Source organism: Numida meleagris, chromosome 7 (genome assembly GCF_002078875.1).
Source record: "Numida meleagris isolate 19003 breed g44 Domestic line chromosome 7, NumMel1.0, whole genome shotgun sequence".
NCBI lineage: Eukaryota > Metazoa > Chordata > Aves > Galliformes > Numididae > Numida > Numida meleagris.
In genome coordinates, this window is record NC_034415.1 from 19,289,456 (window position 1) to 19,307,567 (window position 18,112).

Consider the following 18,112-nt stretch of genomic DNA (forward strand, 5'->3'; position numbering starts at 1 on the left):
CCTGGCAGCGCTGGCTCGAAGACAGCGCTAAAGCCTCTATTTGTAAGCAGCTCAATTTGGCCCCACTTAGCAGTGTTCAATCTGAGCCTGAGAAGAGCATGGTCTGTGACTGAACCTGCAAGAGTTATGCCTTCTTGGCAAAATGTAGATTGCTCCTAGCACCTTGCTGCATTTAGCATCTCTCTGCCAGCCTGTACTCCTCATTAAAGGGGAAAGCAAACTCACAACAAACACGAGGAAGAAATAAACAGCTCTGATGGGATGATAGCTTTTAAAAATACTTTACAGACAGGGGAGAGAGATTCCCACAGCAGAACATGGGCAAGAGTGAGACTTAACCTCCAGCCCTAAATCTAGCTGTAGCCCTATCCTAGTGTCCATGTAAATAAGCACCAGGAAAGAGTAGGTGAAAGGAATCTGGATTTACCTCCTCCAGCTTCTAAACTAAGCACCAGCTTTAATTCAGTGGGAATGTGGAATCGGGAAGTTCCTCCCTGCGGCATTATACCACCTTAAACAGCAATTTTCATTACATAAAAAATAGTAACCGAAACTGTGAAGACATTCTTAAAAATGTTTGATTTTAAACGTACTTTAGGACCTGATGTATGAAGCCGCGTGAGGGGATGGACAGATTCAGTAACGGGAAAAAGTTCTTTGCTGAGAGCATGGTCGGGCACTGGAAACAGCTCCCAGAGATGGTGGTCATGGCCCCAAGCCGCAGAGTTCAAGAAGTGTTTGGACAATGCCCTCAGAAACACGGCTGGAATTTCAGCTGGTCCTGTACGGAACCAGGAGTGCAACATTACCTCCACCACATACAGATATGTTTTCTACTGGTTATAGACATACTAATGACTTTATTTGGAAGGTACTGTCTCCTATGCACAAGAAGTATCAAAAGGAAGGTACGAATTTATGAGTGACACCAAGACAGAATGGAACAACTCGCAAAATAGTTGAAGGAGTATGAAGAGGGAAAGCAGGAGGCAAAGCAGTACTAAATGACTAGCGTGGGTGTTAATTTGACTACAGACATGTTCTCCAAATTTTTGGGTGACTAAGGTGTGTTTTAAGGGATCCCAGAGTTAATCAGAAGCTTACTCATGCGAAGCAGCAGCATATGTGGCACATAATATCAATAACTTTGCTTCTCCCTGGCTTTTTGAATGTTTCAGGAAACCAATTAAAAAAGCACAATTATAAGCAATCTGGTTATGTCACTGCATTTCCTGAATGCTGAATCTGTCAAATGATGCTTGGACTTTGTATAACTGGGCCCACAGATGTCTCCCAGAGGAACTGAAATGTATGTAAAAAAAGATATATGAGTTTTTGTTTGGGTTCATTTGGAACAAAAAGGCTCAGTCCTTCTGCAAAACATATTTGTGAAGCCGGGAAGAAAATAAACGTGGTTGTTGCCATCTGGCTCTTTCAAAATGATCTCTGTGGAGATCTGTCTCTGTCTATGCTGCATCCATTGTCATCATATCTGACCATCCCGTGCGATGGGATTCTGGGCAAGTAGTATATAGCGTGATACTCTGAAGATTATGGAGATGATTCTCAGTGAAATATCAGCATAGCAAGACTAATGAATGAATTACATTATTTATGCCAAGTGAGAATCTGCCCTTAGGAGTGAACTGCCCATTGTTAAAGAATTTTAGAAATATACTGTAAAGTGTGCTCATCCTGCCTCTGAGATAGAAGATAAGTTAAAATGTTTTTTTTTTTTTATGAGCATTATGTACAATGTGGGGTTATTTACACCAGTTCATGAATCCTGTGTAATATGTGACCAAACACACCTACGTCAATCTCTGTAAGAAACAGGGCTAAGAGGAAGTTGATGGGCATTGAAGAGGGAACAATTAAACATCTGTATATTAAATAGAGCTACTATAGAGTTAGCAATGACAGTAGATAGGCAGAATGTTACTATTTCATATCATATATTCTGGGATACACAAGAAAAGAACATTGTGCACTTCAGAAGGCTCTTCTCTTTGTAGCTTTTGTCTGTGCATCTCCAGCTGCCCTTTCCCTTTATGCAGTTGTCTCTCCCCTTTTAAGGGAAAGAAAGCCCTAACAGAACCAAGCAAGCCTCACTTTCTGATTAAAAGCACAGCAGACATCCACTCAAATAACAGGAACAATACCATGTGTTTTAGCCATCCATTCACACCATTCAAATGTTAATTCTTCACAGTCAGTGAAGAAACCACAGGAAAATGTGTTAACAATGCATTAACAACAAATGTGCCAACTAAAGACCTTTACCTGATTTGGGGAAAGGAGTGAGTTCAAAAAGTAAAAGGAATACATTCAACCAACTAGTTTCGCTTTTCCCAATTTCATATCCCATCCAAATTATAAAATTATTCAAAAACTGGACCAGCCAATGGGGAAAAAAAGCCAGACAATCAACTCCATTGAGTTCCTTCATACACCAGCAGAAGTGCTGTCAACGCTACGTTTTTACAAGTAATGTTTTATCACTCTTTGTAAAATATATCATTAAGACTTTCAAAAAGAACCTAACGACAACAAAATCCAACAAGCAAACCAAATAACAACAAAAAAAAACATCAAACCCTGACGTAATCTTTAAGACTGCACGCAGTAACATTATTCACACACAGCTTACTTCTCTTGAAACCCCCAGATCTCGTGCTCCCAGAAAAAGATCTCTCAGATTTTAACTGCTTAATGACATCTGAAAGCTTTCAGAGTGCTTTTCTGTCTAATATCACAAACCTAGTTACTGCTACTTAAGCATACAAAGACACGGTTAGATATGAAGGAGCCTCTACAGTGATACAACAATGAAGGGCTTAATTCACCAGGAGTTTCATCCTGAACACAGCTGCTAATTCAAAAAACCTAATTCAGGAAGTAAGAAATAAGATCCAGTGACAGCTGATATAGGTGAACACAAGGTTACTGTTAAGTTGTCACAGAACCTACTCTTGGAAAGACTGTGAAAGTGTCCATCTTTATCTGAGCCTGAATGCCTACTACACAACAAGACTCTTGTATGTTCACTTTTCTTCAGCATTTTGCTATAAATAACTCTGCTAGAGACACCTGGTAGCTGATTCTTTCCCTACTTTTCAGTCATCCGAAGTGAGAAGAGCTTCTACTTTCCACTCTTTAGGGATCACTTTTATATCTTTTCTTCTAATCACATCTAGTTCCTTTGCTGGAGGTTGAATTTCCTTTCACATTTTCTTCTTTAAGAAAAATGTCATTTTCCAGCTACCTCCTTTATCTCCTTTCTCTTCAAGGCACACAACTATCATCCTGCAGCTCCCTCTAAAAAAGCCCGACATTCTACATCATTGGTCATAGAACAAAACAACAGAGAATGTCCTTCCTATCATTGTTTCTGAGAGTTTCTGATCACTCTATAATGGGCAAAGGCTCTCCATTACGGTTCTCATGTCCTGAGCCAATATGACTTGTATTTTCACCTTGACATAGCAAGCACTTGAAACCAATTTTCATGAATGTTTGCTGTAAAAAGAAGCTTTGTGTGCAATTGACCAGCTTGCAGACAGCAACAGAGGCTCAGGAAGAAATTACCTAAGATCCCTGTAGGACTCAGCATTCAGGGACAGATCCTCTGTTTGGCTTCAATGGAGCAATGCTGATGTACTCCCACACACAATCTGGCCTTGTTCTTTACAGTACTGATGTACCTAATACTTAAAAAAAAAATACAACACACTACAAAAAAAGAAAACCACCAAATACCACAGGTTTGTTTTTGTCCAATTCAAAGATTTTTCTTAACATTCAAACAGCTCTTCTTTCTTAAATTAAGAAAAATTTACTCTGTGTTTCAAAGCTTTTAAAAATGCAACCAAGTAATTCTATGTCAGACTGTTGGCTTAACAATTTTCTATTCAGTCTCCACGTGCAAACTCCAAGACCTTCCATTTCTGGTGCATCTCCCACAGACGCAAAGTGCTCCTTGGAAACTCTTCCAGAGATGAAGGCGGTGGAATTTCACAGTGTAGGAATAAGATCTCATATTATGTGATACTGAGTTTAAGTCTCAGAGATTTTCCTCTGGAAATACTGCAGCATTCAAAATGTAATCTTCCAACTTTGGTATTTCATTACAAAATGAGGAACTCGAGTGCTATCTGGTGCTCTTCAGACAATTCAAACGAGCTAGACTGCATCTACGTGAAAGCAACAGCCCAAAAGTTAAGGCAGTGCTTGCATTCCAGAGACCTGGATAAAACACTGTCACTGGACTTTTGTCCAAAGTTCTGGAGAAACAGATATGAACTGGAAGGTAAAACTCAGCCTCTAGTAAGACGCTCTCATGTATGTGTCTACAGGGAGTCTCCATTAACATTACAGTTGAACTTCTAAAGAGATGGCGAGACATTTTGCACAGCACTCCTCCTGGCCCATTACTTACAGTATTTTATTAGCGTTGACACCAAAAGACAACTTACGTAGTAAGAGTTTATGACAGCACAGTGCTGGTATGAGAGGACTGCTCTTCATTAAAACATATTTTCTGACATCATGTATTCTTCATTAACTTTTAAACATTTTACTAATTAGATTTCACTTTGTGAAATGGACACTAAGTAGGATGGCTTTTATCCTGGCTCCTACTCAGTGAAAAATTATGGGATTGTGGCAGCAAATGTTAATTGAAAATACAGCAGTAGCTGAGTTCTGCTGCTGCACTTCTCTTCCTGCAGCCTTCAGTCTTGAAAAGGGCAGCCATTATTGTTTCATTCCTTTGACCTCTCATAAAGGCAGCACAGAAAGGTCAAGTTGCTCTTTTCTTTCCTCTCCTCCAGATCCTGTGAGGTTCAGACAGAGCAGCAAGCAGTCCAGACCTCTCCAAATCTCTTCTCATAGTTTTCTATTAGTGAATACCTCCCTGGACACTCCTGATCTTACCTCCAATTTATTTTTCTCCTACTAATGCAGCCAAAATAAGGCATCTCCAAACCTCCATGCAGTGAGATTACCTCTTAATATCAAATGCCTAACAATTCCTATGTAATAAGACATCTAAAGCAAAATACAATACAATCCCACCACAGTTTCACCCAAATTCTTGTGTTGCTGCCTTTCAGTCCCTCCATCTCTTGTTACACAAAGACAGAATAGAGGAAACAAGCAGCCGGTCCTGAAAGTTAACAAAGAGCTCCACAGGAACTACCTCCATCTTCCCACTTTGTTGTTTAAGCCTGATAACCCCAGTCAATTAAAGCTTGTGTGACCACAAACACACTGCTCGCTTGCGTGTCTGCCTCTGCCTAGTAACTCTGGATTTCACTGGGTAATTTAAAACTAATTTCATTGAAAAGTCAAAGTCTCAGAGGCATGCGTTTCATGAAGCTCAGCAGGTAGCTAATAGGAGAGAGCCCCTGCTGGTACTTGGAGTGTAGGGAAGGCAGGGATGGATCAAATTATCTCCCTGTTGTTCAGTCTGCCCAGAATCTGGGAGGAAGCAGCAAACATGTGAGCCAAGACAGATGCATTAACTGGACCAGAAATCTGCACATAACTTTAAACCAGACAAAGCATGTTCTCTTTCAACCACCTGGCAGGGCAGAGGCTGGTAGAAAATATGGGGAAGAGCTCTGAATCCAGCTTAACTTCAGAAGTTACTATAAAAAGTGCATCCAGAGACATGAGAAAGGGATGTGGATAGCGTAGAAAAAGACAGGTGAGAGAGATATCACAGAGCAGCAGGATTTTTAAGGGACATGGCAGAATCTGGAGCTGAAGAAATGGAAAAAAAATGTAGAGTATTAATGACAAATTCATTGCTAACCAGACTTCATTATGCACATGCATAGCAATAGGGCTGTGCCTCGTGTTCCTTCACTAGCAATAAATACAGAAATCATATCGGAAAGAGCTTCTTCTATGGATTCACTCAAATTATTTAGCTTTCAATATCAAAATCAACAGCTTCAAGTGAATCTGGAAGATGACTGCACGAATGGCCTTCTGGGGCAACAAGAACTTCAGCTTTTATTGATACCAGTGAAATTAGATAAATAAATGCATTCACATCACATTCACATTCACCGCAGGAATGGGCTGCCCAGGGAGGTGGTTGAGCCACCGTCCCTGGAGGTGTTCAAGAAACATTTAGATATAGCGTTGAGAGACATGGTTTAGTGGGGTTATTGGTGGTAGGTGGATGGTTGGACTGGATGATCTTGTAGGTCTTTTCCAACCTAGCTAATTCTATGATTCTATGAAATGCACAGCCAAATCTAGTTAATTCATAATAAATGAGTGTATCAGCACTTGCTCTGTTCAGGTGTCAACATTTTTAGGTTGAATTTGTATACAGAATTTACTAGTAAAATTTTTACTGCATTACCTTTCATACAGTACCCACAGTATTTGTGCTATTCCCTCCAGAAGTAGAACTGCCAGAGCACCCTTGTCCAGGCCTAATAAAAGCATTTGTGAAAATATGCATAGGAATCTCTGCATATAGAATCAAGCTGGTCCTCTACAGCAATATCCTCATTAATCCAAACATTTTCTTATTAAGAGATTTAGTACTCTCACTAGTGGTAATAGCATGAGAGCAGTGTCTTGTTAAGAGGAAATACAGTATCTGAGGAAAAAATGCTCCAGAGAGGAATATTTCCATGGGGCTTAGAGGTCCTTGGGACAGGATTCCAATGAGGGAGACTTTTGTGTCTCAGAAGTTGCCTCTCTTTGCCCACAAAAGAAACATGGCTGACTCTGAGTTCAATTAAATACAGCCCTTAAGCTTCATTTGCATAGGCAATGAGTTTGATGCTAATTATCCCTCATGCATTACAAGTTAGGAATAGAGGAATCTACTGCTTTTGTATAACTTGGATGTGGGTAACAGCACTTTAGACAATCCAAAGCAAACATGTTGCATGGGTTTATCAAGTATTTGAATACAACTAGCAAATTTGTTAAGTAGCAACCAAAAAATTTGGATTAGAATTCCAGAAAGTTTAAACACGATCTGTGTCTTAACACAAAGATGAGCAAACATTTTCAGGCAGAATAATATGGAGTTTAATTACGTAAGTAAATCTGGATCACTAAAGTAAGAAGAGAAGCATAATCTAAGCTGAAACATCTTTTTGTTCCAATAAGGAAACCATGCATTCAGCAACAAGCATACTGTGGAGTGATGCCACCTATTCTAGTGTCTGATGCACCCATACTGGTAATGCTCCTATGAAACATGACTTCAGGCACAGGAAAATGTGTGGCACACAAGGAATTACACTGCTTCTTTCAAGTCTTCACAGCTAATACTTAATATGTAGACTGATCACAGAATGAACATTTTAATAGTTGGTGACTTGTCATGCTGGGGCCTTCAACTGTTTGGAACAGTGGATTATTTTCAGACAGTTGCTGCTGTTCAATTATGCATTTTTGTTTTGTGATGCATATAACCTGTCACCATATTCACAAATTCAAGATTTCCCAGTGGGAAAAGTCTTAAATATAGGACTTCTATTGCTTTCATGCCTTATCAAAATGGAGGCAAGCAGCACACATGTTCAGCAACAAATACCTTGGGAAATACACTGAGTTTAATTCTGCAGTGCTCAGAAATTTTAGTATTTGCTGCTATCAATATAATAATGGTTTAAGGCAGTATGCTATGCCCAGGTCTATTCTGCATTCCAGACAGAAAATCATTTGGGGGGTGGGAAAAAACACAGGGAGGCTACCAAATTCCAGACTAAAAGGGTAAAACACATGTCAGAAAACTTCCTCAAACGAATGAACATTAGTTTCTTTGGTTTACACTTCATCAGCCATTTCTGTGAAACCAACCAACCAAACAAACCAAAAACCAAACCAGCAACAAAACCCCGTGACCTAAGCACTAAAAAAACAGCCACCTTCTTTCAAAACAGAAAAAGCTGCCAGTTTTGCAGCTGTCCCTTACAGCATCTGCCTGCGATGGAGCCCATCAGCAGGAACTGCAGGCACACAAAATTATCACATGCCCTTCTGGAACACTACTGACCTTGGTGCCTGCCATGCCTTCAGTTGCCTCTGACAAGTCTTTTACATGTCACACGAAGTAAAAAAAGAGACCACATGCAGGCAGTCAACTTAGATTTGCCCCATTCCACCAGAAGCTTTGATTCTTTTCATATGTTAAAAACAGAAATGCATTAAGTGACTGACAGACTGAGTCATAGTTCTTGATATGGAGATGTACCATAAGCTAACATCACTGATGCTCACACCATATTGAAAAGTGAACCCAAACCATAGCCTCTTAGCTTGCTAGATGACATGAAGATTTTAAGCCTTACAAAAACTAAAGGTCAGGAACACCAAAATGCAGATCCAAGCTTTGTCTTGTACAGTTACCTCTATCAGTATTGTGTGGGAAAATTGAGGAAAAGGCAAAGACAGGCCACCTTTGCTTACGTGTTATTGTCCAGAGGAGAAGGATATAAAAACTGCTTTTACATTTCAAAACTTTCTTTGTTTAACATCAAAGTTACTTCCAGAAACTCCGATGAGAACTGAGACACCATTACTATGAGTGCTGAGTAGACAGTTGGTATATACTCTGATTCTGGCCTGAAGATTTCTGCATTCCCAGACAAGATACAGATATCCAGCTCTGACAACATTTCATGCACTTCTTTTTGATTAAAAATGTGCTCAGAAAACAGTCCATTAAAACTGAACGAAAGGTCAAGTCTCCATTTGGGTAATTATCTTGTTTTCAAGAGCGATCAGAGAGAACCACGGTAACATACTGTGGATTAGTATCTGCCACCATATGGCACTTCAAAATGACAAATAGAAACAATACATATACTTTGTTAAAGAAGCAAATTGTAAGCAATTTAAAAGACTGTTTTACAAAACCAGCCTTTGGTATTAAATACAGGAAACCTGTGGGATATTTTGCTGTACGCATTGCTGTTCAGGTACAGAAAGATCCAAGTCCTGGACTTTTTTTTTTTTTAAACTTCTAATTGTTTTAGTAATTTCCATTTCTACTGAGAAATACGTAAGATAACTCTAGCCCTAAAGACTTGATTTGCCTAAATACATGATTAAAAGGCAAAACAAAGACACTCCAATACAAAGGTTGAGTACTTAGCCCTACTAAAAACTAAAGAAAATGAAAAATCCTACAGAATTTAATGGGCCAGAAATGTCACGTCAGGACAGCTGACTGCAAAACCAAACAAATAATTCCTCCACTTCATTTCCCCTTTCCCCACATCATGAGATGGCCTTAGAAATCAAAAATACAAGAATATAAAAGGATTTTTTTTTTTTTTTACCTTTTGCTTGCTTTCAAACCACTGACATGTGCAAAGATCACTTCTGAGGATCTTCTGAAAGATGTACAGCACTTTTTTTCCCTCTTAAAAGAAAGCTCCAATGCGAGCCAGGTCATTAAGAAAAAAGTCAGGAGCAGGGCTGGCAGCATGCATGGCACACCCGTCTGAGGAACGAGTCTTGCAAAAGTGCCATGTCCTGCACGTGGGGAAGGGCAGAAAGCTTCCCAGGGCAACAGGGAGCCTCAGCCTGCAGCTCTACATGCAAATCCAAGGTGAAATTTGCTGGAAAGTCCTCTCCAGAACAACTCTTGCTGCCCTACAAAAGCCATAAATGCACCTGTAACAGGACTTGGGCATCACAGAGCCCAAGTGAGATGCCAGGAGTCTACCAAAGCAGGGCTACAGCCAGTGTAACCCTCAATAACCACAACCTCCATCTTATCTCCTCCTGCTGCACCACTGAGAGGCGCCAGGGGACAGCCAATCCTTTGCCTTACTTGGAGAGTGACACTCCACTTCTCCAATGAAATCCCAGATCTCAGCCCATGCCCCGCCCAGAGGAGGCTGGCTAGGCCACGGGGGGAGTGGGCGTGGCCCTCGGTCTGAGGCGGCCATCTTAGCACTGCCTCGTGCCTCCGGCGGGAGGTCCTGAGGTGCAGGCGCAGACCTCTCCCAAACACAATGAGCAGGGGTATTTCAATAAAAATCTGTGGAAACAAGCGCTAAGAACTATCACATGGAAACTGTGCAATCCTACCTTATCATTCCAATTACATTCTCCTCATCTACAAAATTGAAAGGTAATGAGCAGTATTTCCTTAAACCACATTAAATAACATTGTCAAAATGCAAATTTATTCATTAAGTATAAATGAGTATGTTAAATATTCATGAATTGTTGCTTGCAGTATATAATTAATCCCATGTTCTGTGTGTACAAAAGCATTTAGGAGATAAAGAGTTGAGAAAACGCTGCTATAGAATGATAACATTTAAAACATGTTTTTAAAAGCAGAGGTCATCAGCCCTTCGGATCCTAAACTATTACCAGTGCTTATAACTCAGTGTATTACCTCTTCAGCATGTATACACACTTTCATGATTCAAGGCTTGCATCCCCAACCCTTGCTGTCTAATAATCTATGCAAGGAAAGAAATACTTGAGAGCGGAAGGTGCTATTAAATTATCCCATTCACTACCAATGCAGTGAAATTAATACTCTGCTTTGCCCATTTTAAAATTTTCAAGTATTGCAAAGCTGCCCTTGAAAAATGATGCAGTTTGACTTTCTGGCTCTCCTTTTTCTGAAAAACTGCATTCTGACACTTGAAACATCACTAAGAGTGGTTGCCATTTCAATTGCCGTGAAAGATAAAACAAAGGTTTTGGCACCAGAAAAGACTGGCCTCTTTTTTTTGTTCTTTATAGCCACTTGCAGACCATAGACTATTCTGAGTTGGAAGGGACCCATAAAGATAATCAAGTCCCACTCTTGGCTCCACACAGTACCACCCAAAAATCAGACCATATGATTGAAAGAATTGTTCAGACACTTACTGAACTACAGCAAGCTCAGTACCTGTTCCACTGCCCGTCCACCCTCTCAGTGAAGAACCTTTTCCTGATATCCAACCGGAACATCTCCTGTTTCAGCTTCATGTTAAACCCTTGCTATTGTTAAACTTCATGCAGTTGGTGGTTGGCTAGATCTCTCTGCAAGACCTTTCTACCCTTGACAGAGCCAGCTGTTCCTCCTAATTTAGTACCACCTGCAAACTTGCTCAAAAATAATTTCTATTCCTATCTCCAAGTCTTTTGTGAAAATGTTAAAGAGAACTGCCTCTAAAATGAAGCCCTGGGGTACCCCTCTAATGACTGGCCACCAGCCTGATGTAACCCCATTTGCTATAACCCTTTGGGCCCAATCCATGAGCCAATTGCTCACTTATCACATTATATCTTTGTCTAGCTGTATGCTGGACATTTTGTCCGGAAGCATTATGGCATGCCATCCAGTAGTTTGTCACCAGTGGGCCTGGTTTCATTTCTTTCCCCCTTCAAATCTAATTTAAAGCCCTATCAATCAGCACAAAAATCCTTTTTTTCCCTCTGAGAAAGGGGTATCCCATCAGGCATCAGTAGACCTGATGCGTAGACCTTCCTATGATCAAGAAACCTAAAATTCTGCTGGTGACACCAGCCGTGGAGCCATGTATCAACCTCCTGGGTCTCCCTCTTCCTTTCAGTATTAATCTTTGCTACTGAAAGAAGAAAGGAAAAAAGTACCTGCAAACTCTCCCACAAATTTATGTGCCACATCCTGACTGACGCTCCATGCCCTGTTGGCCTGCTCTGTTCGCTGCGCTCCTGGTTGCAGTCAGACAAGAAGAATAAGTCTTGCGTCCAGTACGAAGCTTTGAGTACATTCCACCATTGATGCCAATGAGAAATACAGCAAAAAAAGAGCTGGGATGCTGTGGCTCAATGTCCTTAACTTAAATATTCACTCTTTCCTTTGCCTTTCTTGAATTCCTGCTGCTTCTTTTCATGTAATTGAAGTTGAGCTTTCAGAAACTCTTCTCTTTGTCAGTCTGCTTCATACTTTTTGGAAAGAATCTTTGAGGTACTGATGAAAAGAGGTGATTTTTTAAAGATAGCATAAAGAAATAACAAAAAATAAAATCATCATAGCAATTACCACCACAGTTACTCAATCTCAATGCTTTCTACATACAGCCTTCAGCTAGTTACGCAAGTTAAATCTGCAGTCTTCCATTCCTTCTACAACATTTTCAGAAAATTAAAGTACATGGCAGCAATGTGATCTATGACCTTTTAGTGCATGAAATTTTTACCATGTCAGAGAGAGAGAGAGGGAGAGAGGATTAATCAACACAATACCAAAAGTGATTCATAATTCCAAGTAACTCAACCTGCTGTCTGCAGTACAGGCCATAGGAATTAGATAGTTAAGAAGAGGTATGAGGCTATGATCTGACACTTTGCTTCATGTTTTCCCTTGCAAAAATGTGACAAATGCTGTGTCATTTGTGTACCAACATGTTTTGTTAATTCAGAGCCAGCAAGAGTATATAGCATGGGCTTATGCTATAACATGAAGACATAGCCTCTAAAGTTAGGTATTAGAGAATTTTCAGTTCTACTACTACAGTATCTTCAGGAGAAAACTTTTTGTAGCTGTTTTCCTTGTACCAATACATGGGACAAGGAAGCAATCAGACTTCGTGCTAGGTGACATCACCATACATCAAGTGCCTTCATGCCTTTCTTCTATCGTGCCACCAAGATGATGAAGGAATACATCAGATCTCAGGGTGTTTTTTGTAGTGCTGGCAAAAAGAAAAAAAGGCAATGTGTTGTGGGATCAAATGGATTTAATAGCTTTATTTCATAGCCTGTGTAGGCTTCTTGAAATGTAGACACTGTAAGAATAAGTTGAAGGCAAAGCTGGTCACAGAATGCATGGTAACATTTAATCACATCTCTTAAACAGATAAGTCATCAAACCCCACAGCCAAGTATCTGCAGTCCAAACACTGTTGATACTGAGTTTACAAGACATTTGTGATAAATGCTTTTGTTGTAATTAAAAAGCTGTGTAAGTCTACCCAGATGTGTTGTAACCAGTACCTTATCTGCTCTGCCAAGATGAGGACAGACCTCACCTGTCAAAGCCAATTAATTTAGATAGCTCTGCCCTGGACAGGAGAAGAGTTAATCAGCAATTCTCTTGTAGAATGTTTTTCTTTTTCCGGTGAAGAATGCTAGTTGGTTGTCATTTAAATCTCCCATAGAAAGGTGCAGAATTTGATCAATCTTCTGACAAAACAAGCCTGTTCTTAATGTTTCATTTTTTGACAGTTCCTCTGCTCGCTTTATACACTGGCTGAGAGCCTAGACTCTGTAGTTCTCAGATTCTGCAAGAGGAGAGATGGAAGCTGCTAGCCCTGGGACTGGGATGTCCATGGAACTCTGATTTCTCTGTGTAACGGTAAAAAGAAGCACCTAGGCAGGTGTGTTAAAACAGCTTATATTTTCATTTGAATACAGAATAGCTCTCCCCTATCTCCCATTCCCCACTCCAAATTTCAGAATCATCCAGAGAAGGAAGATACTTTTCATAGAAGGGTAGTTAGTGATAACATGTAGCCAAACCAGTCTGGGGAAAGACTGCTTTGTGAAGAAAAAATAGATAAAAGTACAGCAGTCCTGCAGCCTGGATTCAAGAGAGCCCTGCATGTTGCTAAAGAAGAAGAATGTCTGCACAATCCTCTAGGATATTATCCTTTGCTGGCAAATAAAGGAAGACAGGATACAATAAAATAATTCCAAACATGGCACATCTGTCTTTTGATGCAGGAGAAAGAATGGCATAGTTTGGGTTGTCTCCTCATCGGTGAAAAGGCAAACAGCCTGCTACGGAAGAGGCTGAGAATGAGTGTTCACAGGAGAATTGAACCAAAACAAGAAGTCCTCATTCAGCATGAAACCAAGATGGTAAAACTAAAATTATTCAAGGATGAGTAGATTTTGTATAAAGCAGTACTAAAGAGTCTGGGTAAAAAAGGAAAAGGAATCAGAATTACCTAACTTTTAATTAAGTGTAGCTGGTATTATTGAAAACAGATGGGAAGAACTGCATAACTGGAACTTAAAATTCAATGGTTATAACTTATTTTGGAAAGATCAAGTAGGGAAAAGGGAAAGAAGTGCTGAACTCTACAGTAAAAAGATATAGTCTGTTTTCAGGACACTGACAGCTCAGAAGCAAATGATTTTGCATGCAATGGATCAGTATTCTTAACACATAAAAACCAAAATGGGATAGTAGCTGCTGTCTGCAAATCACCAAATCATAGAAGAGAGTAGGATGACTGGGTGCCTTAGCACCTTCTCTAATGTGTAGGAGCAAAAAGCTGTGCTATCATCTAAGATTTCAGTCTGCCTGACATATGCTTAAAGTTTCATGATGTTGGTACTACTCTGTAGAATTTTTGAACATTATATATGAACATTTCTTAAACCAAAAGTGAAATTCTCCAAAAAGGGGGACTTATTGTGAGATCTTATCTCACAGATAATGAATAGAGACCAGAGAGCTTGATAAAAGAACTATTAGTTGCCTCAATGATAGCTTCATTGCTCTTTACAAAAAGGCATACAGAGAATGAAACCCAAACAGTAATATGGATGGTGTGATCATTTTACTGAACTGAAAATGATTATAAAGGAGAATCAGCTGGGAGAGAGAACTGATCAATAATTGGAAAATACAAATATTTTATTTAGCATCTGCAAAATTAGGAAAGAAAGCTGTATGCATTAAAAAAAGGTCTGTCTTAAAAGGTTAATGAAAGTCTCTATGTAATTGAAAATCAATGCAATGAAGAAAGAAAGTTGTTAACACTAAACATAGAGTAGAAGTAGGGAATTACATAAATAATTCCTCCGATAAGGATAGACAAGTTGTAAGAAGAAATTTATGGTCAGAGGATTAAGGACAATATTTTTCAAATGCCTTAGGAATCCTGACAATGCTACCAGATCTTTATCAGACTAGCTTGGAAGATTTGTTAAGAATAATGAAGACAAGAAAAAAGAGTTCAATAAGTATTTGTATTTGGTATTTAAGGAAAAGACAGACAATTAGTAATGCTCTATGAAGATGATGATGAATTACCATGCAACAAAATACATGGAAAAGCAAGGGTGGAAGCTACTAAAATGAGATTTGCATAGGAGGCCTCAGATTACTTGTATCCAAGAGATTTTAAAGAGCTGACTGAAGAATCTGTGCTGTTATTCCTTTTTTGTTGGTTTTGTTTCCTTTTTTTCCCTAAGTCTTGGAATAATTGGGAAAGTTCCAGAAATGTGGAAGAAAACGTATGTTGTGTTAATGTTTAAAAAGGATAAACTTACTGACCTAGGTAATTACAGTCCTGTCAGTCTGAAATTGATCTGGAGCAAAGAAATAGAATGGCAGGGGACTGAATTACTAACTAATTAAAGAAGAAAAATACGTTAAATGCCACTCTAGGTACAATATGGAAAATAGATACTGTCAAACACATTTGTTGTCTTTTTTTTTTCCAGTTGTGACTACAAGCAAAACACAACACTGTTGAGATATTTTGATTCTGCGTGACATTTGATGTAGTATTCATGACATTTGAGTTAAGAAACCATGATAATACAAAATTGACATGTCACACATTAAGTGAATTGAAAATTGGTTAACTGACATTTCAAAATGTGAATTTAAAGGGGGAATGATCACAGAATAGGTATCCTGTTGGGATAGCTTTCTGGGAATACTCTAGTTTATATTTTTATCAACAATTAGTAATAAAAATGAAAGGTTTGCAGAAGACTTAGTCATCAAGGGGACTGGTCAGGAATAAAAAGAACAGATCACTGACTCTAGTTGACAAAAGATTACTGGGACATCTGGCATGAACCAATAAAGTAAGATCCATGTGTAAATCCACAGGAACAAAAACTTAAGGGGTATAGGCTGGCTATTCCATAACGGTTTGAAAATATCTAATGGGAATAATTCAGTTAGTACACAACTCTTTACCTGAGTATCTGGTTCAACAACAAACAATTGAATAAATTAGTAATCTCATTTCATGCCACTACTGTTAGTTATGAATGTACTTCAAGAGCAATATACAAAACCAACTGTCCTGCATGGTAAAAGGTTGAAATGGATCCCTCATACATCGTGCTATTAGTACGCATCCACACCTCACACTGAACTGGTTCTGAAAGGATCATTACAGTATATTCAGAGAGTGTATCTGGAAAATAACACACAAGTTCTTAATAAGCCCCATGGCAGCATATCAAATTTGAAGGACACTCAAAGCTGAGCATGTGTATAGCATTTCTTCCCTTTATTTAATTTTAGTCTTACCACAAAAATTCTCTTTCCTTCCCCTCATTGTGGTGGCTGATGAAATAGCACAGTTTCTAAAAGAAACAAATCTTTATGCCACACTCTTCTATTTTAGGATTGAAACTGAGTACCAGAATCTAGCCACAGATTAGGTGGTCGTAGTTGCTGCATTACATATGCCAATGCTGATAAACACACCTGCTACCTCCAGTCCACAAACCCTGTTAGTCTATATATGTTTAATTCAGCACATACAGACCGAGCTAAAGCCACTGAAGCAAGCTGCTTTTTACTGATAGCCTTAGTTGGACAATAATGCAGGAGAACTAGAGGCTAATGGGACTTACGCTTCCTTTCTTTTCTTGGCAAATGGGGTCTGCTGCATGATGGAAGAGAAGTTATGTAGGTTCCCCTTGAGCTCATGTCAGTGTTGCAGCTGTAAGTAGAACTTTGCACCATTTCACAAGACACGGTATCTCCCACAGCCTTTCAGTCTCAGAAGTATCTTGAGCATATCTTGGTGAACATCCACTAAGGTTTGAATGACTTGACTTCCCAAAATGCTTCAGTCCGAGGAAGTGCTTGGAGGATGTGCTCCCTAGGAATGGGATCTAATGTACTTCTACACACAGAAGTGAGAACAGGAGTTCTTATATTTGTAGGTTCTTTGGGTGTTTCCCAGAATTTCTAGATTTGTTTAGGATAGTTGTCAAAGGCATAATTCATGTTTGCATGCAGCAGATTTTTTGGGAACTTGTCTGAAAGTCATGCGGATGTCAGCACAGTGAGGCAGGGGGTGTTGCATTTCAGCAGAGGCAACAGTGACAGCAGGTCACCTCTCTACAGATTTTTTTTTTTTACAAGCACAGCATGCAGGCTCTTGTTCATCGCTGACAAAAATGCACAGCTAATGGTGGTGACTGTGTTGAAGAATACTGTTTTGTAGCTGAGAATTAGCATAATAATACTATTTGATGGAGCACGTTGTAGCTGTTGTAGTTTTCAAGGAAATAAATAGGATACATTACTTTCGGAGCAACCTACGTAGTACTTTCTAGAACGGAGATCTTGGTTTCTTTGAGTTCAGTGAACTGTCAGGTATGATTACAATGGCATACAAATCAATAAGAATAAAAGTGCTTAGCACAAAACTATACATATATTAGTCAGATAAAAGATCAAAATATCCACCAGGAGGGATTGGAAAATTGTGTACATTTATTTGTATTTTAAAATATCCCAGGCACAATTTTCAAGTACATAGAAGCACATTCTCCAAATGGGAGCAAAAAAACTAAGTAGCATGTGGCAAGAAAACAAATAGCAAATTATTTAAAATAAGTATAAACAGTATAAAACCTTTCTTCATTTACAATGCTACCTACTATGAATGCACTCTTTAGCACTACAAAAAGACAACCAAAAACTACATGTAATAAGTGGCATAAAATGAGCTTCCTACATCAGTTTGTTAGGAGCATATAGTAGCAACTGTGTAAGAACAGAAGAACGCATGTAGACTGTATATTCATGCACATATACACACACATACATACATAACTGTAAGGCCACGAGAAAAAAAATACCTGGGAAAATTTACGAAGGGAATTTGAGGGATGTGCAGTATATTAAAAAAAAAAAAAAAAAGATGCTTGCTAATGCATGTTCATGGTAAAACCACATCAGCAAGAGGAGTCACGACTGACTCTTCATCAAACTTTCCCTGTTGCATCCATAGCGGGTTACACAGTCCTATACCACATTCCTGGCTTGGATGCTACCTTGGGAGGAGTCAGGAGCTCTTGTCTCACATGATCTCATATTTCTAAGGAAAAGACATATGAGCAGAGGAAATCCATGGAAAGC

The 18,112-nt window shown here is 39.2% G+C and overlaps 1 long non-coding RNA gene across 2 annotated transcripts; it reads left to right on the forward strand.

Annotated features, from left to right (window-relative positions):
* On the forward strand, nt 9,925-15,589 carry LOC110402752. 2 transcript variants are annotated; one of them, XR_002441286.1, is made up of 4 exons: nt 9,925-10,123; nt 13,207-13,336; nt 13,438-13,842; nt 15,439-15,589. It is a non-coding gene; the product is annotated as an uncharacterized LOC110402752 (long non-coding RNA). The 2 variants fall into 2 exon arrangements; XR_002441285.1 differs by having other exon boundaries at nt 13,207-13,842.